Here is a 25,232-nt window from a genome sequence, read left to right as displayed (position 1 = left end):
CTGACTCTGTGCGACCCCAGGGACTGTGGCCCGCCAGGTTTCTTTGTTGCTGGAACTCACCAGGCGAGAATACTGGAATGGGTAGCCATTCCTTTCTCCCAGGGATCTTCTCAAGCGAAGGGTCGAACCCAGGTCTCCCACATTGGAGGCAGATCCTTTAACATCTGAGCCACCAGGGAAGTGTGATCATTTACATGGGATATGCCTTTTGTTTTCCAAGAAGATTGAATGTATTTGTCATTCTTATGGAAATGACAGAGTATATCAGCATTGTACACTATCTTTTAAAAATATACCTTAAATTGATACATTGTTTAAAGAAATTAGAACATATATTTCTTGAAAGACGGGACATTGGTGTCAGTGGTAAAGAATTTGGAAAGTGCTGAACAGTCACAGCTCTAGAAGAAAACTCTTGTTGAGATGCAGATGTTCCATAACAATCTGCTTTCAGAATATTTCAAAATACTCTCTGCCGTTCAGCTATAATGATAGCTGGAGGCATGATACAGCTTTGTTTTGTGACATATTTTTCAGTACAGATGTGAAAAGTTTCACATCTATTATTTATTACTGCAATGTCAAATAACGTTAGTTAGAGAGGAGTTCCAGAAAAAAAGATAAATTTGAAAAATCTGTGGTCACTGAGATGGAAAGTCACATGAAATCCGCCCATGTTGCAGTAATTAGAAAGGGAACCTGGGGACTTCCCTATTGGTCCAGTGGCTAAGACTCCAAGCTCCCGATGCAGGGGACCTGGGTTCAGTCCCTGGCCAGGGAACTAGATTCCACATGCCGCAACTTGAAGTTTGAATGCCGCATTTTCCCCTCACTTTCTCTTCATTAAAACTAAGTGAAGATCCACTGATAAGAGAACAGACCCTGTATGATTTCAATACCGTCAGAAATTTTTGCACCTTGTTTTATGTCCCTGGATATGTTCCAGTGTCTTCTAGTTTATAGGCTATGGGAACTTGAATAGGATTTATATCCTATTGTTGTATGAAAATTGTATAAATCTTAAATATGTTGACTTGGTTCTTGGTGATTTTCAGGTCAACTATATCCTTCTACTTTTCTATATATTTATCCTAATGATTTTTGAGAATTTGATATGGAAACTCCAACTAAAGTCTTAATTTATCTACTTAAAAAATAATTGTAATATATAGTGGAATTATTAGTGATAAAGTACCAACTTGCCAATGCTGGAGATGTAAGAAACTCAGGTTTAATCCCAAGGGCTGGAAGATCCTCTGGAGAAAGGCATGGCAACCCACTCTAAGTATTCTTGACTGGAGAATCCCATGGACAGACAAGCCTGACTGGCTACGGTCCATGGGGTCCAAAAGAGTTGGGCAGGACTGAAGTGACTTAGCACTTAACATATGTAACTTTGTTCTGTATTTTCCAATTCTCCTGTAAATGTGTTATTATACTTTCATAATAAAAAAAAAAAAGTGAAGCTCTTATTTGAAATTTACAGATAGGGAAGCCAGGGCCTGGGTGTACAGATTTCTTCTGAAAATCACCTTGACTTGTTGGCTCTCCTCAGGGCTGGGCCCTTCCGCTCCCCACTCTGATATCTGGCCACCTCCCAGGGCTTTACCTGCTCCCTCAGCCTCTTGCATGGTTCTAAGTTATTACTGTGAAGCCCGTTGAATCCTCATCTTGAGATACTGTTTTCTTCCATCTTACAAAATTATAAAAGTATTGAATACTTTGAAAAAAAGTTCCAACAGAGCCAAAAATAACATAGACACAGAGTTTGTACACAGTTTTTAAAGTTCAGTTTTCCTTTAGTATTGTACTGTACATAAATTTTTTACATCATTAAAATTGTCAAAAACTTAAAAAATTAAATATAGCTGATTTACAATATTGCATTAGTTTCAGGCGTGCAGCAAAGGGACTTGGCTCTATATACAAGATATTGAGCATAGTTCTTTGTGGTATACGGTAAATCCTTGTTGTTTATTAAATACATGGTAGTGTGCATCTGTAAATCTGTACTCTTAATTTATCCCTACCCCACTTTCTCCTTTGGTAACCATGAGTCTTCTATGTCTGTGAGTCTCTGTTTTGTAAATAAATTCATTTGTAGTAGTGGTAAAGAACCTGCCTGCCAATGCAGGAGAATTAAGAGACACGGGTTCGATCTTTGGGTTGGGAAGATCTTCTGGAGGAGGGCATGTCTACCCACTCAAATATTCTTGCCTGTAAAGTCCTGTGGACAGAGGATCCTGGTGGGCTACAGTCCATAGGGTTGCAAAGAGTTAGGCACAACTGGGGTGACTATCATGCACAAGTCTCTTTCTGTTATGTAAATAAATTCATTTGCATTATTTTTTAGATTCTACATGTAAATGACCTGTAATATTTGCCTTTCTGTATCTGACTTATTTCACTTAATACAACAATCTCTAGGTCCATCCATGTTAATGCAAATAACATTATTTCATTCTTTTTTTATGGCTGAGTAATCTTCCATTGTATATATATCCCATATCTTTATCCATTTCATGTCGCTGGAGACTTAGGTTGCTTCCATGTCTTGGGTGTTGTGAATAATGCTACTAGGACTGTTTTAAATGCACTGTTGTGGTTATGAGAGGTACAGCCACATCCTGGGAGTATGTGACTATGGATGTAATGTCCCTCTGTGTTATCCAGCTAAGCTGACCACCTACTGCCTGGAGTGAGCGGCTCTGCCTAAAAGACTAGACTCTCCTCCTTGGCCTTTCAAGTCTCACTCTGAGTCAATTTCCCCTCAGTCTCTTCAGGACTTGGATGTAACGGTACAAAGTGGGCTGTGGTCTGGCTTCCCGAATATTGAAGTTGGAAGTTGCAGTCTGGAACCATGAATGAGTTAATTCCTGGTGAGAAAACGTGTTGACCAATGAAAGAAACAGCCCTCGGAGAGTGCTGAGTGGACCCCATGCCTCTGCTCCTCCCTCCCTGGGCTGTTCCCAGGCTTTAGGTCTTGTGTGAGATGTCCTGTGGCCAGCGGAGCTGTGGCCAAGACGGTCACGTGACGCTTGACACAGCTCCCCCTCCCCTTCGCCCTCCTGTCCTGTGAGGGCATCACCTCCATCAAGCATCGCCCTATAGTGGGGACCTTGTGACTGCTTCCTTGACAGCCTGAGCTCGGGCAGAGGGTTATCTGGGTGAAGAGAGCGGTAACGTGTTCCACGGGCAGACACAGGATGTGTAAAAAACCTTGGTGGCTGGGGGCGTGGCAGGGTAGTTCAAGAATAAAGGACAAATGGGGTGGGGAAAGAACGGAGGGGACGTCCCTGGTGGGTCAGCGGTAAAGAATCCACCTGCCAATGGAGGGGACATGGCTTTGATCCCCGATCGGGGAAGATTCCATGTGCTTTGGAGCAACTTAGCCCACGCACCACAGCTTTTGAGCCCCACCATATTGAGCCTGCGAGCTGCAACTCCTGAAGCCCAAGCTCTGCGGCCGGAGAACCCACAGCAGTGAGAAGCCTGTGCATTGCAACTGGAGGTAGCCTCGCTCTCCACAGCTAGGGAAAAGCCCACTTAGCAAACGAAGTCCCAGCACAGCCAAAAATAAAAATAAACAAGTAATAGGTGGGAGGGGGTTCAGGATGGGGAACACATGTAGAGCCATGGCTGACTCATGTCAATGTATGGCAAGAACGACTACAATATTGTAATTAGCCTCCAATTAAAATAAATAATTAAAAAAACAGAAGTGTTTAAAAAAGAGAAAGGGGGGAGTGCTTGGTGAAAATCAGCTGGGGCACAGGGTGGTGAAGCTGGTGTAGGCCACAGGAGGCAGCGGGTCTTGACTCTAAGAGCAGCTGCGATCCACAGAGGGCTTTTGGGAGGATGGAGGTGGGCGGGGTGGAGTAATGAGGTCAGGTTTGGGTTTTGTAAAGACCACTTTGGCAATCCTGGGCAGAGGAGCTCGAACGTGGGAAGAAGGGTTGTAATGGTGGACATTGTTTGATCACTTGAGAAGTGACCGTGTGTTGCAGGAGAAAGGTGACCTTGGATCAGACCACCGTGGTGATAACGGAATCAGAAAAGTGGGCGAATTTGAGAGGTGCTTCAGGGGTAAATTGGGTAAGGTTGATGGAGCCATGAAATTAAACGATGCTTACTCTTTGGAAGAAAAGTTATGACCAACTTAGACAGCATATTGAAAAGCAGAGACATTACTTTGCCAACAAAGGTCCATCTAGTCAAGGCTATATTTTTTCCAGTGGTCATGTATGGATGTGAGAGTTGGACTATAAAGAAAGCTGAGTGTCAAAGAATTGATGCTTTTGAACTGTGGTGTTGAAGACTCTTGAGAGTCCTTTGGACTGTAAGGAGATCCAACCAGTCCATCCTAAAGGAAATCAGTCCTGGGTGTTCATTGGAAGGACTGATGCTGAAGCTGAAACTGAAACTCCAATACTTTGGCCATCTGATGGGAAGAGCTGACTCATTGCAGAAGACCCTGATGATGGGAAAGACGGAGGGCAGGAGGAGAAGGGGATGACAGAGGATGAGATGGTTGGATGACATCACCAACTTGATGGACATGAGTTTGGGTGGACTCTGGGAGTTGGTGATGGACAGGGAGGCCTGGCATGTGGCGGTTCACGGGGTCCCAAAGAGTCGGACATGACTAAGCGACTGAACTGAACTGAACTGATGGTGCCTGGGATGTGTAACCTGGGCCGGCAGGTGATTCCTAGGGATCTCGATGCGCTAGTTTGGGGCATTCATGGAGATGGGAAACACTGAGAGAAGGCGAGGTTGGCAGGACCAGAAGTCTGGCTTGAGAAATACCGTGCCCTGTGAACTATGTGATATTCCAGCCTGACCTCAAAAGTGTAGAGCTGGGCTTGGGGCAGACATCTGTGACACACCTGTGGAAAACACTCGGCTCCCTGCTTCCCGCTCTCCTTGCAGTTCCTCTGTGTAAGTGGAGACAACCCCCACACCCCCCCTACCCTGCCCTGCTCCAAGTCTGAAACTGAGCCCTGTGCTCCTGAGCACATGACAGGCCTAGTTCCTGTCTGGGGTGCATTTGTACTGGCGCCTTCTGGACTAAGACTCACTCTTCTCTGATTATTGTGTGCTAAGTTGCTCCAGGCGTGTCCCACTCTTTGCAACCCTATGGACTGTAGCTCACCAGGCCCCTCTGTCCATGGGGTTTCTCAGGCAGGAGTACAGGAATGGGTTGCCATTTCCTTCTCTAGGGAATCTTCCTGACCCAAGGATAGAACCTGAATCTCCTGCATTGCAGGCAGATTCTTTACCACTGAGCCACTTAGGAAGCCCTGCTTTCTGTGTAGTTAGGAGAAATTCTCTGAGGCTCTTTCAAATTGTTTGTGAAAACCTTATTTTGCCAAATGATTCAGTTGTCTTCATAGCGTGTTGACTGAAATTGGGACACGGCCTGTTCTAACAGGCATATTACTATGAGGCTGTCACAAAGGTTCATTCTCAGTCACTTCTGTATTGTGTATTCTGCAAAGTGATATCATCAGTATCGTTTAATAACCAGACAGTAAATTAGCTGATGTAAACATCCACGGCTATACATTTATCAGTTTTTTTATAGTTGAAAGTGGGGTCTGGCTTCACGCCACTCAAAAGCCAATACAGACGCCAGGTTGGTGGAAGGAGCATTTGCTTCATTTCAGATTCCGACAACTAGAGGTGGGGTGGGGGAGGGCAGACGCTTGTCCAAAGGTGGACTCTCCCAACCCACAACCAGGGGGCAAGGGCTTTTATAGACGGAGGGAAGGGGCTACATGCAGAAACAACAGTCAGCTCTGATAGTCTTCTTGAACTGGGTCTTCGATGGTCTGACCAGCATTATCCTGATGGTTTCAAGTGCAGTTAATCTTCAGTTCCAGGGTCGGTTTGTTTCCATTTCTTGAGGTTAGTTCTCAGAATTGTGGCAGCTTATGTGATGGCTACAGTCTGATCAGCATGTAGTTAACTTCTTCCACCTGGTGAGGGTTTCAGTCTCTGCGAGACAGCGGACAGGATATGGCTCAGAGTGTTATCTATAGCCCCTGAAAGTGAAAAGTGAAAGTCACTCAGTCGTGTCTGACTCTTTGTGACCCCATAGACTATACAGTTCATGGAATTCTCTAGGCTAGAATACTGGAGTGGGTAGCCTTTTCCTTCTCCAGGGGATCTTTCCAACCCAGGGATCGAACCAGGGTCTCCTGCACTGCAGGTGGATTCTTTACCAATTGAATCACAAGGAAAGCCCAAGAATACTGAGTGAGTAGCCTATCCCTTCTCCAGAGGATCTTCCTGACCCAGGGATCGAACCAGGGTCTCTTGCATTGCAGGCAGATTCTTTACTAACTGAGCTATCAGGGAAGGCCATAGTCCCTGAGAAGGAAATAAATACCCTTGACTATGCTTAATGACTACATTATTATTATTTGGTCTCCTTTGACTGTTTTCATTTGTTTCTGTATTTTCTCACTTTTCTAAGGAAAATCCTCTTTGGCTAAAGATTTTCCAGAGGCAAGGGCAGACGGAGGACATGCTAAGCCAAGGGGCAGGCAAGGACCATCATGTTCTGCTCTGCTTCATTCTTTCAGTTTTAAGAATCTTGTATCAGCAGAATATGGGTGATTATCACTAGGTCATCTTTAGCCTCCTTATGCGGTAGCTCTTGGTCTCTGGCTTTAAGTGCTTTCAGGAATGAGCTCCTGTGGGTAGTGACAACCTTGTCAGATCTCTCCCTCAGTGGAGCGTTTTATTTCCTTTCTAACTGGCCTTCGGTCTCTAGTCCCCCCATACACCTGTCATTCATCTTTTCCCATTTCCCACTTTAAACCCTCAGATGGCAGCCTACCAGGGTTCCAAACTAATGATCCTTTATCCAGTGTGGAGAGAGTCTATCTGAATAAAGGCATGGAGTAGTTCGAGAAATTTCACTCAATTGGATAAATTTATATTTGACGCATGTCAAACCTTACATGATTTCATAATGCAAACTAGATAGAGTAATAAGTACTCAATAAAAATGAAAGCAGTAACCTTTGGCAGAGTTTTCACTGCAAATGGAAATAAGCTGACTAAAGCTTATTTCATGAGAATTTCATGAGAAATGAGAAAGCATTTGATGCAGACCCTACTGTAACAGAGAGTATGGCCATATTTGTTAATCATGGGTAAGGTTCTCATGTATCTGCCATTATGTGTCCACTAATATAAGTGGGCTTCCCAGATGGCATAGTGGTAAAGAATCCACCTGCCAATGCAGGAGGTACTGGAGACCCAGGTTTGATCCCTGGGTTGGAAAGATTCCCTAGAGGAGGAAATGGCAACCCACTCTAATATTCTTGCCTGGAAAATTCCATGGACAGAGGAGCCTGGTGGGCAGAGAGTTGGACATGACTGAGCACAGATGCAACTCAATGCAGCAACTGATGTAGGTAGGCAGATGCTGTTGGCTTGTGAGCTGCCCACCCAGGGTTTGTGTTTCTATTTTTTCTTGCCGACAAAATACCAGTTTTGTTCAGATGGCAAAGTGTTTAGCTTTGATGAACATGTCCTGGTTGTTCTTAGAATCATAGCAGTTCTGGGTCCCCTAGAAGGTAACTGTTCTACAGGACCAGTTCTGGGAAGAGACCTTTGAAAGGAGGTCAGATGGGCTTCTCTTGGAGGATCTTCCTTCTAGATGAAAGAACTATAGTGAGAAATCCTTTATTTTGTTTTTATTTAGTTTTTGACTTCCCCTTACTTCTTATTGTTGGAAATGATGCCTGGAGCTTTGGCAGTCATTCTGTGACAATGAAGATTGAAGCTTGAGGACAAACCCAAGAACTTAACATTCAGTTGAAGAAGCCTGGGCTTGATGGCCTCCTTGAACCATTGAATAAACTCTATGACTTCTATCACATGACTTCTTTTTAGTAAATCATATGTTCTTATGCACATGTGTGCTTGCTTGCGTGCTTAGTTGCTCAGTCATGTCCGACTCTTTGCATCTCGATGGACTGCAGCCTGCCAGGCTCCTCTGTCCATGGAGATTCTCCAGGCAAGAATATTGGAGAGAGTTTCCATGCCCTCCTCCAGGGGATCTTCCCAACCCAAGGATCAAACCCAGGTCTCTCTCATTGGAGGCGGATTCTTTACCAGCTGAGCTACTGGAAGCCCCCTTATGCGCATAGCTGCTTTTAATCAAGTTTTTGATTATTCCTGCTAAAATTTATTATTTTTTTTACTTGAATTTGGTACACAAAAAGCATCTTTGCACTCTGTATCTTATTCTGTCTTCCTGAGGAGTTATATTTCATGTTGGATTTATCAGCTAAGTATCAAAAAAAATCAGTGTCTAATAGTTTTTGTTTAATTGTGGAGATCACCAATTGCTGACAAGTGATAAACTGTGGATACAAGTGCATACTGAAAATAAGCAAAATCTTCCTTTTTCATGACTCAGGAAAGAGTATGTGTTTGGAAGACTTCCACCAATTGCTATTAACAATTAGCTCTGTTTTTTCCTCTGTAAGCGTGAGAAGTCACTACATTTAGGTAGCTGATGACAGAAATATAATATTGAAAAATTCACAAGGCTTATGTCTAGAACTGATTCATAGATACTGAAAAGAACAGGATTGCATTTTGGCAGAGAATATTTCACGTCTAAAAGTTCTAAGCAGTAATATATGTCCCTCTTGATACTTGAAAAATATTCAGGTCTTCACTCAAATAAACTTTAAAAACCTAGATTCTACATATATGTGTAGACTATGGCTGATTCATGTTGAGGTTTGACAGGAAACAACAAAATCCTGTAAAGCAATTATCCTTCAATTAAAAAATAAATAAATTTATAAAAAATAAAAGGTAGAGTCTGAGAATATATACTTCTAATTACAAGTAATTTTTTTTTTTACCAATGTCATAACTTTGAGGAAAGCTCATGAAAAGCATTATAAAGGCTTCCAAATTTTACCTGAAAGGGAAACCGAAAAGAATTCCAGAATATGAATTCATGTGGATGTATAGTTGCATTAGCTGGGGTTCTGGGGACAAACGAAGTCAATAGAACGTGTGTGTGTATGTGTATATGCAAATATTTTTTAAAATATAAAAATAAAAAAAATGAAATATCTAATAAATTTCAAGGAATTGGTTCATGAGATTGTGGAAGCTGACAAATCCGAAATCTGCAGGGGAATCCAGTAGGCTAGAGACCCAGGAAAGAGTCACCGCAGTTTGAGTCTGAAGGCTATTTTCTGCTGGCAGAATTCCTTCTTAGTTTTTGCTGGTCTTTGTCTATAAGACCTTCCACTGATTGGACGAGGCCCACCCACAATGTGGCAGCAATCTGCGTTACTCACAGTCTACTGATTTAAATGTTAATGTCATCTAAAAATAGCCTCTACAGAAACACCTAAGATGGTGTGTAACAAATATCCAGGCACCGAAAACAAAGAAAATTGACACATAAAATTAACTATCTCTATAGCCAAGTTTCCCAGGTGGTAAAGCTTCCCAGTGGTAAAGAATTCACCTGCCAATGCAGGAGACACGGGTTTGATCCCTGGGTCAGGAAGATCCCCTGGAGGAGGAAATGGCAACCCACTCCAGTATTCTTGCCTAAGAAATCCCATGCACAGAAGAACCTGGAGGGCTACATTCCATGGGATTGCAAAGAGTTGGACATAACTTAGCAACTAAACAATAATAACAACAGATAGTCAAGCATCAAATTAATAATTTAGCACTTCAAGCTATAAAATATGCCAAGGATGATATCATTCCTCTTATGCTATTCATTGTGATGAATTTTACAGCAAAGAAGTTTGTGCCAACTTCTAGTTTGTGCATATGAGACTAAAAAAATGACTATGAAAAATATCCAAATTAGTCTTAAGCACTGAAGAGCACAATAAAGCTGATGATTGTTTTGTAGCTGAAAAAAATTATTTGATGTAATGAATTAATTTAGGAAAATATTATTGGAGCATTAACTGATGAAATGCCAACAGTGCTGGCTTGTAATAGAGATCTTCAGTAGGAAGTCAAAGGAAAGAGCCAGCTTTTTTTTTTTTTTCTTTTCTGGAATGCATTAGATTGTTCACCACCAAATGTTAACTTTGAAAACCCTGTCTAGTGATCCAAATGAAGAGTTCATTCTTGCCATCATTGTGATTAATTACAAACTGATATCCCTGGTAGCTCAGTGGTAAAGAATCTGCCTGCAAAGCAGGAGATACAGGAGATACAGATTTGATCCCTGGGTCAGGAAGATCCCCTGGAGAAGGGCATGGCAACCCACTCCAGTATTCTTGCCTGGAGAATCCCATGGACAGAGGAACCTGGTGGGCTACAGTCCACGGGGTCGCAGAGAGTCGGACACGACTGAGCGACTTAGCATGCACAGGCACACTGAATAGTAGATTGTTCACGATGTGGCTGTAAAGATTCTATATGATAAACAGAATTTGCATGTTATCTATAAAGACATCATTTGAAACTATTTCAGGATTTTAAACCTTCAGACTATGAGTATCTTCTATTAGATGTGAAATTTAAAAAGATGAAACGGTTTTCTTCCTGTCTTCAGGAATTTTTTCCTGAAGATGGTTTTACTAGTCTCAGAAGGAAAAATTAAAACCAAAGGTTGACTCATTTTTAGGGTTGACGTGATGAATGTATTTTGTATTGCAAATCAAAGGATAACTTTTAAGAAGAATATTCTGAGTTATTTGGCCCTTCTTTCTAAGTGAGATTAAAGTTCATCAGTGATCCTTAGAACTTCTCTACTCTGTCAGTGATTTAGAAGAAGGTCATCAGTTCAGCTGATAACTTCTGACCACTTTAGTGGCTCACAGGATCCGGTTTTCTATCTCTTCTTAGATAAGCAAGATAACAGGTACTATTAAAAAAAAAAACAACTGTACCTTTGCCACATTCTACTGTGTTTGGGGCTTCCCTGATGGCTCAGTGGTAAAGAATCCATCTGCAATGCAGGAGATGCTGTAGATGCGGTTTTGATTCGTGGGTGGGGAAGATCCCTTGGAGGAGGGCATGGCAACCCACTCCAGTATTCTTACCTGGAGAATCCCATGAACAGAGGATCCTAGTGGGCTATAGTCCATAGTGTTGCAGAGTCAGACCTGACAGAAGCGACCTAGCATGCAAGTGCTGTGGTTCATATAATAATTTTCTCCTCATAGAGTCATGATCTCCAGTCCCCAGGCTTGCTTGTGGTTGATAAGATGATGTCTGCACAGTCGAGTCCAGTTCCAGGATTCATTCACACAGATTCTTCCAGAGCACAGACTTCCTGTAAACCCCTCAGGGATCAGACAAGGAGGGAGTCAGGTGACAGACAACATTCCAAAACCTTCCCTTTGGGTCCTTCCATCCAATGTACTGGCTTCTTTTGTAAACAGCCAGTGTTAGTAAAATATTTAATTTGGTGAGCCATGAAGGTTGGCTCAGGAAGCCTGGCAGAGGCTGCTTATAAATTATTAAAATTAGCGCATAGAAAACGTGCCGCAGTCTTGTCAAAGGGAAACATGCTCGCCCAGATTTACGACGCCAAGTTGCTCTGGGTTTAGAACACCTGGGGAAACACTGAGGGCTTCAAACTTCCCCAAATGATAATTTTCAAAAGAGCTTAGCATATTTGGCAAATACATTTGAGCTTGGAATATGCTGAACCTGAAACAGAGGGGAATAAACCTACAGCCTTTCATAAGCTCTAGCCACAGATAAAAATATGGTGATGCCAAATGCTTCATCCTCAAGGACACTCTCCATGGGCATGGTCTTGACAGTGATTGAAAGGAAGAGAAGCTCACCTCATGGGGAAGAACATGTTCAGAGAACCAACCACAGCTGCCCCAACCCTGGCAGAGAAGGAAGCCTGTGCAAAACCCTCCTCGGAGATGGTCACTTTTATCAGATGCCCCAGAAAATTTAATTTTTAAACATTAATATTTGGTTTATTTGGTATAGTTAACTTCTAGAAAATCTCTTACGATTTGATTATGGGATAAAATGGTGTTCTCTCTCTGGCTTTGGGTATTATCTCTCTCTTTTAATCTGTGTGTAAGCAGGAAGTTGCTTTATTTGTATTGTTGGCTATGGAAATAAAGCAGTATTAATAGATCAGTGTTTAAGATGAGATATGATATGATATGCATGGAGTAGAAAAGTTGTAGCCGGCAAGCAGAATGTATGATTAGATTGTGTGAGTGTGTGTATAAGCTATTATTTTTTGTCTAGGTTGGTCATAACTTTCCTTCCAAGGAGTAAGCGTCCTTTAATTTCATGGCTGCAATCACCATCTGCAGTGATTTTGGAGCCTCCCAAAATAAAATCTGACACTGTTTCCACTGTTTCCCCAACTATTTGCCATGAAGTGATGGGACCAGATGCCATGATCTTAGTTTTCTGAATGTTGAGCTTTAAGCCAATTTTTTCACTCTCCTCTTTCACTTTCATCAAGAGGCTCTTTAGTTCCTCTTCACTTTCTGCCATAAGGGTGGTGTCATCTGCATATCTGAGGTTATTGATATTTCTCCTGACAATCTTGATTCCAGCTTGTGCTTCTTCCAGCCCAGTGTTTCTCATGATGTACTCTGCATATGAGTTAAATAAGCAGAGTGACAGCCATTTCTATTTATATATTCATGTACATTTCCCTATGTAAAACAGACAGTGCTATCTTGTGTGTGGGTTACAAAAACATGTTATTCTTGAAACTGGTGAGTTCTTGGGATGTTTGTCTTATCTATTAACTTGTAGGGGAGTTCTACCCATCCCATCAGATGGTGATGACCATTGGTCCAAAGATGATCTCTGTGTGTGTTCATACATGTGTGTTTCATTTTATCCATTGTACCTTTTTGTCCACTGCTCCCAACAGTGCTTGGATGATGACATTACCTAATGTGCAGAACCTAGACAGCATATTAAAAAGCAGAGACATTACTTTGCCAACAAAGGTCTGTCTAGTCAAGGCTATGGTTTTCCAGTAGTCATGTATGGATGTGAGAGTTGGACTATAAAGAAAGCTGAGTGCTGAAGAATTGATGCTTTTGAACTATGGTGTTGGAGAAGACTCTTGAGAGTCCCTTGGACTGCAAGGAGATCCAACCAATCCATCCTGGAGAAGATCAATACTGAGTGTTCTTTGGAAGGACTGATGTTGAAGCTGAAAGTCTGATACTTTGGCCACCTGATGCAAAGAGCTGACTCATTTGAAAAGACCCTGTTGCTGGGAAAGAGTGAAGGCAGGAGGAGAAGGGGACAACAGAGGATGAGATGGTTGGATGGCATCACTGACTCAATGGACATGAGTTTGGGTAGGCTCTAGGAGTTGGTGATGGACAGGGAGGCCTGGTGTGCTGCAGTCCATGGGGTCACAAAAAATTGGACATGACTAAGCATCTGAACTGAACTGAACTGAAGAACTTAATTATTTCAGCCGCCAAACACAAATGATGATTCTGTATTGTGATAGAAGTGCTAATTATCACTATACTGGCAATTACATTACATAATTTGTTATTCAGTTGCTAAGTTGTGTCCAGCTCTTTACAACCCCATGGATTGCAGCATGCCCGAATTCCCTATCCTTCACTATCTCCCGGAGTTTGCTCAAACTCATGTCCATTGAGTCAGTGATGCCATCCAACCATCTCATCCCGTGTCACCCCCTTCACCTCCTGCCTTTGATCTTTCCCAGCATCAGGATCTTTCCTGATGAGTCAGCTCTTCACAGCAGGCGGCCAAAGAGTTGGAGCTTCAGCATTAGACATTACATAATAAATATATCAAGATAACATATGCATTAAGTTTATACAGTGTTATTTGTTAAGTATATTTCACTAAAAATAAAAGATTATATGGATTGATCACTAAGTGATGAACTAGTCTATTTCGTATGAATGTTTTCCTTAAAATTAGGAACATGCGAGACATTATCTTTCCTCTTGAGAATTGTTGGACAACTGAAGGAGGTTAATGGAAGAGAAGTTTATTGAGCCCAGATCAAACCCAGCTTGGTGATATGTATTTTTTATCTGATTTTTATGAAGAACATCACTATTTATGCTCTGAAAATTTGCTCCGATTGTTTGGGGGCAGATAATACCAGACAACAAGCATAAATATTAACCACTCCAGTGTTAAATAAATGGCAGCCTCTTCTGTCAAGTGGTGGAAATGCTTCTGGCAGAGAAAAAAAAATGCCTGGGTGGCAGATTTTCTTTCAGTATGTATATCTTTGACAGATTAAAAGGCAAAGGATAAACAAACTCTCAATGACTAATCCTGTTTTTCCCATCATTTAATGATTTTCTTGGATACCCAAGTCTTAAGGACCTTCAACTGTTTCTAATCTAGAGGCAAATAGGTTGATGAAAATCGAAGCTTCCTTACTAAGGCTGCACCTCAGACCAGTGGGGAATCACAGAGCTCCTCATGTATGGCCAGGGGTGAAGACTTGCTACTAGAAGTGCATTGGTTTGAAATCAGGAAACCTTGTTTCAAATCCCAGTTCTGCCACTTTTCAGCTATAAGAATTTTGGCAACTTACTTACATTTCCTGCATCTCTGTGTTCTCATCTGACTGGAATGATCATTTCTATGCATGCAGCATGGAGCAGCATGGAGCACGATGTTAATGTCAAGTTGTTTAGCTGCTCAGTCCTGTCCGACTCTTTGAGACCCCATGGACTGTAGCCCACCAGGCTCCTCTGTCCATGGGATTCTCCAGGCAAGAGTATTGGGGAGGGTTGCCATTTTCTTCTCCAGGGGATCTTTTTGATGCAGGGATCAAACCTGCGTCTCCTGCATTGCAGGTGGATTCTTTACTCTCTAATCCATCAGTTCAAACTGATTCATGTGAAAATGAACTCACTGTTTTTCTTGGTAACCTAAGAAAATGTTAAAAGCAGTGGAAATAGCTTCTATGAATTAGAGGTTCAGTTCAGTTCAGTCGCTCAGTCGTGTCTGACTCTGCGATCCCATGAATTGCAGCACGCCAAGCCTCCCTGTCCATCACCAACTCCCAGAGTTCACTCAGACTCACGTCCATGGAGTTGGTGATGCCATCCAGCCATCTCATCCTCTGTCGTCCCCTTTTCCTTCTGCCCCCAAATCCCTCCCAACATCAGAGTCTTTTCCAATGAGTCAACTCTTTGCATGAGGTGGCCAAAGTACTGGAGTTTCAGCTTTAGCATCATTCCTGCAGGAAAGCAGTGGATGGTAGCAAAGCTGTGATTATTCTATAGATTGAGCATTCACTGATGATTAGTGCAAGCAGATTCAATATTTGTTTTTCCTCCTCTGGGCTTAGCATGCGATTCTATAATGAACGGATGTATTTCCAGATGATTGAAATTGCAGGCATGATATAAGCAAGTAATAAATGACAGAGTGTTACCTTTTTGCTAGTAAGTGTGGAAAGTAAGTGTTTGTCACTCAGTCGTGTCTGACTCTTTGCAATCCCATGTACTGTTACCTGCCATGCTCCTCTCTCCATGTTATTTTCCAGACAAGAACACTGGAGCAGGCTGCCATTTTCTTCTCCAGGGGATCTTCCCAACCCAGTGATCAAACCCATGCCTCCTGCACTGGCAGGCAGGTTCTTTTCCATTGAGTCACCAAGGAAGTCATTAATGTCAGATTAGGTGAAGTGTAACCTGACTGTGAAAGTGGAAATAGCTCAGTCGTGTCTGACTCTTTGCCACCCTCTGAACTATACAGTCCATGGAATTCTACAAGCCAGAATACTGGAGTGGGTAGCCTTTCCCTTCTCCAGGGGACCTTCTTAACCCAGGGATTGAACCCAGGTCTCCCATGTTAGACTCCCACCAGGACTTCCCTGGTGGCTCAGATGGTAAAACTTGTGTCTACAATGCAGGAGACCCGGGTTCGATCCCTGGGTCGAGAAGATCCCCTGGAGAAGGAAATGGCAGTCCACTCCAGTACTATTGCCTGGAAGGCTACAGTCCATGGGGTCACAAAGAGTCGGACACAGCTGAGTGACTTCACTTTCTTTCAGTTTCTCCTACATTGCAGGTGGATTCTTTACTGTCCAAGCCACAAGGGAAACCCATTCTTAAAGAGATGGGAATGCCAGACCACCTGACCTACCTCCTGAGAAATCTGTATGCAGGTCAAGAAGCAACAGTTAGAACTGGACATGAAACAGTAGACTGGTTCCAAATCAGAAAAGGAGTACGTCAAGGCTGCATATTGTCACCCTGCTTATTTAACTTAATAGGCAAAGTACATCATGTGAAATGCCAGGCTGGATGAATCACAAACTAGAACTAAGGTTACCGGGAGAAATATCAATAACCTCAGATACTCAGATGACACCGCCCTTATGGCAAAAAGCAAAGAAGAACTAAAGAGCCTCTTGATGAAAGTGAAAGAGGAGAGTGAAAAAGCTGGCTTAAAGCTCAACATTGAGAAAACTAAGATCATGGCATCTGGTCCCATCAATTCATGGCAAATAGATGGGGAAACAATGGAAGCAGTGAGAGACTTTATTTTGGGGAGCTCCAAAATCACTGCAGATTGTGACTGCAGCCATGGAATTAAAAGATGTTTGCTCCTTGGAATAAAAGCTATGACCAACCTAGACAGCATATTAAAAGCAGATACATTACTTTGCCAACAAAGGTCAAAGCTATGGTTTTTCCAGTAGTCATGTATGGACGTGAGAGTTGGACTATAAAGAAAGCTGAGCTCCAAAGAACTAATACTTTTGAACTGTGGTGTTGCAGAAGACTCTTTAGAGTCCCTTGGACTGCAAAGAGATCTAACCAGTCCATCCGAAAGGAAAGCACTCCTGAATATTCATTGGAAGGACTGATGCTGAGGCTGACCTGATGTGAAGAACTGACTCATTTGAAAAGACCCTGATGCTGGGAAAGATTGAAGGCAGGAGGAGAAGGGGATGACAGAGGATGAGATGGTTGGATGGCATCACCAAATTGATGGACCTGAGTGTGAGCAAACTCTGGGAGTTGGTGATGGACAGGAAGGCCTGGAGTGCTGCAGGCCATAGGGTCACAAAGAGTCAGACATGACTGAGCGACTGAACTGAACTGACCCTGACTGTGTTCACCTCTTGGCCATTCTGGGCCATCTTTTTGTTGATCTCCTTGCACGTTTCCCAAACCTGTTCTAGGGGAGAGGCTCTGACTGTCATCTGCTCTTGTTAGGGGTTGTCCTGGAGGTTTTTGCATTGCTCCTTGCACTGTCCTATCAGAGTCTGACCTTCACTCATGGCATCAAGGGATGCTGTTGCCCTCTGGCTCCTTGTCAGGCTTGACCCATGGGAGCAGGAGAATGAGGTCAGAGGATTTCTTCCTGCTAGGAGGAGGAGGGTGCCTCAGCTTCAGCATCAGTTATTCCAATGAATATTCAAGATTGATTTCCTTGAGGATTGACTGTTTTGATCTCCTTGCAGTCTAAGGGATTCTCAAGAGTCTTCTGCAACACCACAGTTAAAAAGTATCAATTCTTCAGCGCTCAGCTTTCTTTATGGTCCAACTCTCACATCCATACATGACTACTGGAAAAACCATAGCTTTGACTAGATGGACCTTTGTCAGCAAAGTAATGTCTCTGCTTTTTAATATGCTGTCTAGGTTGGTCACAGATTTTCTTCCAAGGAGCTATGAAAGTGAAAGTGAAGTTGCTCAGTCATGTCTGACTCTTTGTGACAGCATGGACTGTAGCCTACCAGACTCTGTCCATGGGATTTTCCAGGCAATAGTATTGGAGTGGATTGCCATTTCCTTCTCTAGGGGATCTTCCCGACCTAGGGATCGAACCCGGGTCTCCCACATTGTAGACAAGCACTTTACCATCTGAGCCACCAGGGAAGTCCAAGGAGCTATAGAAAGACTTAATAGAATAAAACCAAAATTTAAGGTTGAGTGATGATCTACAAGATATTCAACATCTGTAGTTCCTAGGCAAATTTGTACATCGACATGATTTTCAGTAGGTGACCTTCCTTATAAGTTAGAGTTGAAAGAAGTTTCCACAGTGATGCTTCAGTCAAAATTACTACAGGAAACCAATTACAGTAAGTCCTCTACATACAAGGGACTTCCCGGGCAGCTCAGTGGTAAGGAACTCACCTGCCAATGCAGGAGATGCCAATTTGGTCCCTGGGTCTGGAAGATCCCCTGGAAGAGGAAATGGCAACCCACTCCAGTATTCTTGCCTGGAATAATCCCATGGGCAGGGGAGCCTGATGGGCTACAGTCCATGTGGTCGCAAAGAGTGAGACATGACTTAATGACTGGGCATGCATACACCTACATATAACTGAGTGTTCTGGAAGCTTGTTTGTAAGTCCAATTTGTTCATAACACCAACAAAGTTAGCCTAGGTATCCAGCTAACACAGTCGGCTAAGTAGTTTTGTACTGTAACAGGTTTATAATACTTTTCATACAAATAATACATAAAAACAAGCAAACACAAAAAATAAAACATTTTTAAAAATCTTATAATACTGTGAAAAGTAAAGAAGTATGGTACAGCAGCTGGCATACAGGGGCTGACATCAAGTGAACAGGTAAAAAGAGTTACTGGCTGCAAGAGGCAGACGAGGTGGGAGATGGTAGAGCTGAAGGAAGGTGAGCTGAGATTTCACTCACGCCCGATGCTGATGGAATACATGTTCCCCTGTTTGAAAGTCCGTAACTTGAAGGTTCAGGCATAGGGTGTTTACTGTACATTCATTTTCCTTCAGGATAGTTTCCAAATTAAGATTTCATGGACTGATCACAAAGGGATGAACAACTCCATATCATATGAGAGTCTTCCTTAAGTAAACAACATAAAGGCTCCCTCCTTCACAGCCATGCCTATTCCCGCAAACAGACACCCCATTCTTGCCTGTAGGGTCCCCTGCTGTACAAACACCCTCTTTCTGGAATGCTCATGTGATAGTGTCCTGTCTTTCTCGAGAGAGAGCAAGGGTCTGGGGCCCCTGTCAGACTCCCCAGGCATCATGACTACAGAAAATCTGTGCTGATCACTTTTCCTTCTTCTCAGATTTGGACAGAGTCTAACAGTCCTAGAAGGGTTTCCCTAGAAGGACTCAGTGTAAGGAATCCGCCAGTGTAGTAGATGTGAGTTCGATCCCTGGGTGGGGAAGACCCCCTGGAGAAGGCAATGGCAACCCACTCCAGTATTCTTGCCTGGAAAATTCTACAGACAGAGGGACCTGGCGGGCTACAGTCCATGAGGTCACAAAGAGCCGGACATGACTGAGTTCGTATGCATATGGTAGTGGTCTAGAACTGCAGAGAAATCTGTGAATCTGTTTTCTGAGATCCCAGGGATCGAACCCAGGTCTCCTGCACTACAGGAGATTCTTTACTATCTGAGCTATAGGGAAGTCTCAGAGTTGATTTACAATGTTATATTAGTTTTAGGTGTGCAATATAATGATTCATTATTTTTATGAATTGTGCTCCATTGGAAGTTATTATAAGTGTTGGTTACAGTCCGTGTGCTGTACTTTTTACATACCTGTGTCTTATTTTATACCTAGTAGTTTGTACCTAAGGATATTCAAAGCAGAAACAACCCCAAATCAAAACTGGTAGAAAAATGGAATGATCTGATAATTTTTGTATGTGGTGCAGATATGTAGTTTTTAAAGCATTGATGGTAATGATTTTATGTTATCATTTGATACCCTAATCCATTTCTCATAAATATTTTCTTGTAATTATCTTCTATTACTTCTATTAAGCTTTTTCTGTACACTTTTTGAAATATATGATAGCATCTCTAAGAAAATGTGAAATCTCTTGCAAGTTTAGTAACTAGTTTTAGAATTTTAAAAAATACATATTTTGAAGTGGGCTTCCCCAGTAATTCAACAGTAAAGAATCTGCCTGCAATGCAGGAGACTCAGGTTTGATCCCTGGGTCAGGAAGAACCCCTGGAGGAGGGCATGGAAACCCACTCCAGTATTCTTGCCTGGGAAATCCCATGGACAAGAGGAGCCTGGCAGGCTACAGTCCATAGGATTGAAAAGAGTTGGACACCACTGAAGCGGCTAAAGAAGGAAATGGCAACCCACTCCAGTGTTCTTGCCTGGAGAATCCCAGGGATGGTGGAGCCTGATGGGCTGCCATCTATGGGGTCGCACAGAGTCGGACACAACTGAAGTTACTTAGCAGCAGCAGCAGCAGCAGGAATAATTTAGGAGAAGGCAGTGGCACCCCACTCCAGTACTCTTGCCTGGAAAATCCTATGGATGGAAGAGCCTGGTGGGCTGCAGTCCATGGGGTCGCTAAGGGTCTGACATGACTGAGCAACTTCACTTTCACTTTTCACTTTCATGCATTGGAGAAGGAAATGGCAACCCACTCCAGTGTTCTTGCCTGGAGAATCCCAGGGACGGGGGAGCCTGGTGGCTACCGTCTATGGGGTCGCACAGAGTCGGACATGACTGAAGCGACTGAGCAGCAGCAGCAGCAGAAGTGACTGAGCACAGAGCACACATTTTGAAACAGTGGTAGAATGAATGGATGACAAGGTTTCAAGTGAGACAACATTGAATTAGAATTTTTAAGTCTGCCTTTTACCAGGTTTGTCACTTGGGGGCAATTAGTTTGTCTTTTATAGCTTTGCTTACTTCAAGATATTTGCTAATAAGTAAATAGAATTATATCAGTAAAACACTTGGCATGGGCCCCGGCATGCAGAAAGCATTCATTTGCATGTCTTCATGTCTGTAATGAACCATCTCCTAGTTATCTGTCTGAGACAGTGAACACACTCCTTGTTAGAACCTTAACAAATATTCAGTTTTTAAAAATTTCTTTTTTCTTGACGTGGACCATTTTTAACGTCTTTCCTGAATTTGTTACCGTGTTGCTTCTCTTTTATGTTTTGGTTTTTTGGCTGCAAGACATGTGGGATCTCAGCTCCCCGACTAGGTATCGAACCTGTATCCTCTGCATGGAAGATAAAATCTTTATCACTGGGCTGCCAGGAAAGTCCCAAATATTCAGTTTTTTATCCTTAAGTTTAGCATGCATTCAAGCGTCACTGTTCCATTAACTACTTTTGAGAAATGCGCAGAAATTGGGGCTTTGTTGTCTCTATTGCTCTGAGAAGGAAATAGGATGGAAATAATGACCTCGTTGGAACCAGGGCTACAGAGAGCATCTGTCTCTACATCACGTGAGATGCGGTGTTCTCAGTACAGTTTATGAAGATGGAGAACGAACACGATCAAGGCTACTGCTAAAGTCAGCAGTCACACTCCCAGAGCTCCACACCTGGAGGGAAAGAGCACCTTGGTATAGCATCCTGCCTCCTAGCGCCAGGGAGAGCCTTCCCTGGGTGAATGTTCTGGAAGCACAGATTTGAAGCACAGATTTTTCTACAGATGCTTTCATCACAGTCCCCAGGTGAACGATGTCTTAGCCTGTTGCCCTTCACCTGAACCAGGGGGAGGGGTGTTTAGAACCAGTCTTGGAACCCAGCCTAGTCAGGCGTGAAAGGCCTCCGCTACATCGATGCCTGTGAGTCTTCCAGGTGGCATTCTAAACTACCAGGCTCAGCTCTGTTCATGTAAAGGTGAACAGTGTGGGTCACATGGCTAAAGGAGTGCCCTGTGTTAGATTCAGGTCCTGGCTGAGTCTAGTGAGTCAACTGATCCTACCCTGGCTGCTCACTCACGTTCTTCATTCAGATCCTGTCTAAGCTCCTGGCAGTTCCTAGGGCATTCATAACATTTTCATCCCAGAAATCTTTTCCCAGTAGGACATGTTTCCCCTGTCCATTGCTTAGTTCCAAACTTACATGTAAATTTCTCATTCTTGTTGCTTCTGTCGTGTCTGACTCTTTGTGACCCCATGGACAGTAACCCACTGGAGTGGGTTGCCATGCTCACCTCCAGGGTATCTTCCAGACCCAGGGATCAAACCCTCGACTCCTGCGTTGCAGGCAGATTCTTTACTGCTAAGCCACTGGGGAAGTTCTGTATGTAAATTAGAGATTTCAAAAATCTTTAATCTCAGACAGTGGTCTGGAGGACCCGAGGCTTTTAAAATCTGACCATGAATCCTTCTCTTTATAGTTCCTCCTGGCAGGTAAAATAAAGTGTAAAAATGTAAATTTCACACTGTGAGATTGCCCATTGTGTTGTTTCTCTAATTTAAAGTGGCTTAATGTACGAGGGGAAGGAGAGGTTAGCACTTCACTTACGCCTTTTCAGAGTCGTTGCAGAACGAACATCATCTTAAGACTATCTGTGAGAAAGAAGCTGACCTGTTTTTTGAAATCTTGCAAAAATCTTGAATGTTCCAGGCAAAGAGGGAGTCAGAAACAGTGAAGTTTTAAAAAATATCAATGGCTGAAAAAAGATATTTGTTGTTGTTCAGTTGCCAAGTCATATCTGACTCTTTGTGACCCCATGGACTGCAGCACACCAGGCTTTCCTATCCCTTACCATGTCCTAGAGTTTGCCCAAGTTCATGTCCCTTGAATCGGTGGTGCCATTCAACCATCTCTTGGTTGTTGCCCTCTTTTCCTTCTGCCTTCTGTCTTTCCCAGCATCAGGATCTTTTCCAATGAGTTGGCTTTTTGCATCAGGTGGCCAAAGTATTGGAGTTTCAGCTTCAGCATCAGGCCTTCCAATGAATATTCAGGACTGATTTCCTTTTGGATTAACTGGTTTGATCTCCAAGGGTCTTCTCTAGCACCACAGTTTGAAAGCATCAATTCTTCAGTGCTTAGCCTTCTTTATGGTCCAGCTCTCAACATCTGTACATAACTACTGGAAAGACCATAGCCTTCACTAATACGGACCTTTGTTAGCAAAGTGATGTCTTTGCTTTCTAAATACACTGTCTATACAATATTATATATAAAAAAAATGAGGTATTCACTCAGCTTCTTCACCTTTAAATGGTGTGAAAGTGTTGGACCAGCCTCTCTGTTTAATATAAGTTTATACTTCTCAGCTCACCAGCAATGATATAGGCTGTAAAACTGTCCTTTGGAGAGGCAAGTAGAAGAGCTACCGGAAAGAAGATAGACCTGAGGTTTAACTGTCATGAATTCAGTAATAGCTGTCAAAAGAATACACAAGTAATCCTTTAATACACTGTGAATTGGGAATTGTTTTGGATGAAAGTTTTGTGTGTCTCTGTGGCCTCAAGCTTCTGTGCCCCCGGATCGAAGGACATTCTGACTTTACATAATGCAAGAGCAGCACCTTCAGAGGAGGTGAAACCGACTGAGAAGAAGCCCTCTGTACATAGCACACCCTGAGGTTCACCCTGCGGGCTGTCACATGAGTGCAGCTGGACCTTGTTTTACGTGCCTCGTGCAAGATGCCCAGAGCTCGTGTCGCACGCACCACACTTGTGAGCCTCAGTGAGACATGAGTCGGCCCACTCAGACATGCAAGGTCAAGGGCGTCGCAGCCCCATCTGGATTCCCCCTCCAGCTGGCTGCTGTAACTGGCAGCTTCCCTGGGTTCTCTAAGCTGATGGCGACTGTGGTGGGGGTGTCCATCTCGGCTCCAACAGTTGGTTTGAAGGGCTTATGCTTCCCATTTCAACTTAAAAAGTGCAACTGGCATCACTAATTTTGATTTAAGGATATTTTCAGCTTCTGCCACTAATACTGCACAACAATCAGAGACAGTCACATAGGTCGGAGGCACTGAATCAAGATCGTGTTGAATTTCAGAAGGGCTGTTTCCCAAGAATATGTCTTCTTCTTCTTCTTTTAAAGGGAACCATAAAATGAAATTCTTGTTGTTCAGAATGATCTCTGTCGAGGGTGATGTTCAGGGCCGAGGCTCTGCTCACTACCTTCAATAATAACAATAAAGTTGCCAGGCTGTGACCTCCTGCCAGAGCTGCAGTTCTGTTACTCTGATGCTCATCTGTGAAAGGCAGGTGCTGGGTCTTCTCGGGTTTTGGCCTTAAATGCAGCGGCAGAGACTGCTGTGGGAGCCCACTCTTAGGACATCTGTGGGGTCTCTGGAAGGCATGGGGGTTGTAGCAAAAAGGAACCCTTTCATTTTCCAAGCAAGATGCTCCAGTCAGTCAGCGGTTGTGCATGTCCACAAAAATTGCAATCTATAATTCTGGCCACCTCTGAGCTAAATCCTGTAAAAGATTTCTTTTTCCCCACTTTTTTTCTCTTGCAAACTTTGCCATAGTTACCAAGGAAGTTATTGGGAAAAGAAGGTTGGGAAAACCAGAGTGAGATAGCTGACAGGTTGAGGCAGTCTTTATGAAGCCCAAAGAGCCCCCAGAAGGAATAAATTCAGCCTGGTTGTGATTGGGAGATATGTCCCTAGCAAACTGAAATCTTACATTTTTCAGTGGAATATTTGGGCTCATGGGACCAGAAGTGGGTGACTGAAAAGTATTAGCTGCTCAGTCATGTCTGACTCTTTGCAACCCCATGGACTGTAGCCCGCCAGACTCCTCTGTCCATGGGATTCTCCAGTTAAGAGTACTGGAGTGAGTTTCCATTCCCTTCCCCAGGGAATCTTCCCTACCCAGTGATCATACCCGAGTCTCCTGCATTGCAGGCAGATTCTTTACCACTGGAGCCACGGACCCCGCCATGGGCGACTGTTGTGGGACAAATGAAATCAAGGCCCCTTACCACTTTATGTTCTGTGTGGTGTTATGTCATCCTTCAGAGACACCCCCCTCCAGGACACGGAGGTGGGGTGTAGATAGGACTGTACTGTCTTTCCTCTACTTTTTTTTTTTTTTTTTACAAAAGCATCCTGTTCTACATTATTGATCTTCAGTGATTCTTTTTTAAAATTATGCATTTTGTTTATTTGGCTCTGGCAGGTCTTAGTTGTGGCATGCAGGATCTCATTCCCCAGAGATCGAACCAGGCACCCTGTGTTGGTGGCTTGGTGTCTTAGCCACTGGATCACTGGGGAAGTCCTTGATCTCCAGCGATTCTTTTTCTTTTAATTTAATTTTTTAATTGGAGGATAATTGCTTTACAACGATGTGTTGGTTTCTGCCATACAACAAGAATCAGCCATCATCATATATATATATATTCTCTCTCTTAAACCTCCCTGCCCCCTCCCATCCCACTTCAGTTGTTCCTAATTTTTTTGCTTCTTTTCTTAGAATACAGATCTTGTTTTTATACGATAGGGTCTTCAGCTCTTTCCCTTTTGCAGTCTCCTCCTCGTGGATCTCACTCATTATTGTCCTT

Source organism: Ovis aries, chromosome 23 (assembly GCF_016772045.2).
Source record: "Ovis aries strain OAR_USU_Benz2616 breed Rambouillet chromosome 23, ARS-UI_Ramb_v3.0, whole genome shotgun sequence".
Lineage (NCBI taxonomy): Eukaryota > Metazoa > Chordata > Mammalia > Artiodactyla > Bovidae > Ovis > Ovis aries.
Note: the sequence above shows the minus strand (reverse complement) of the source record.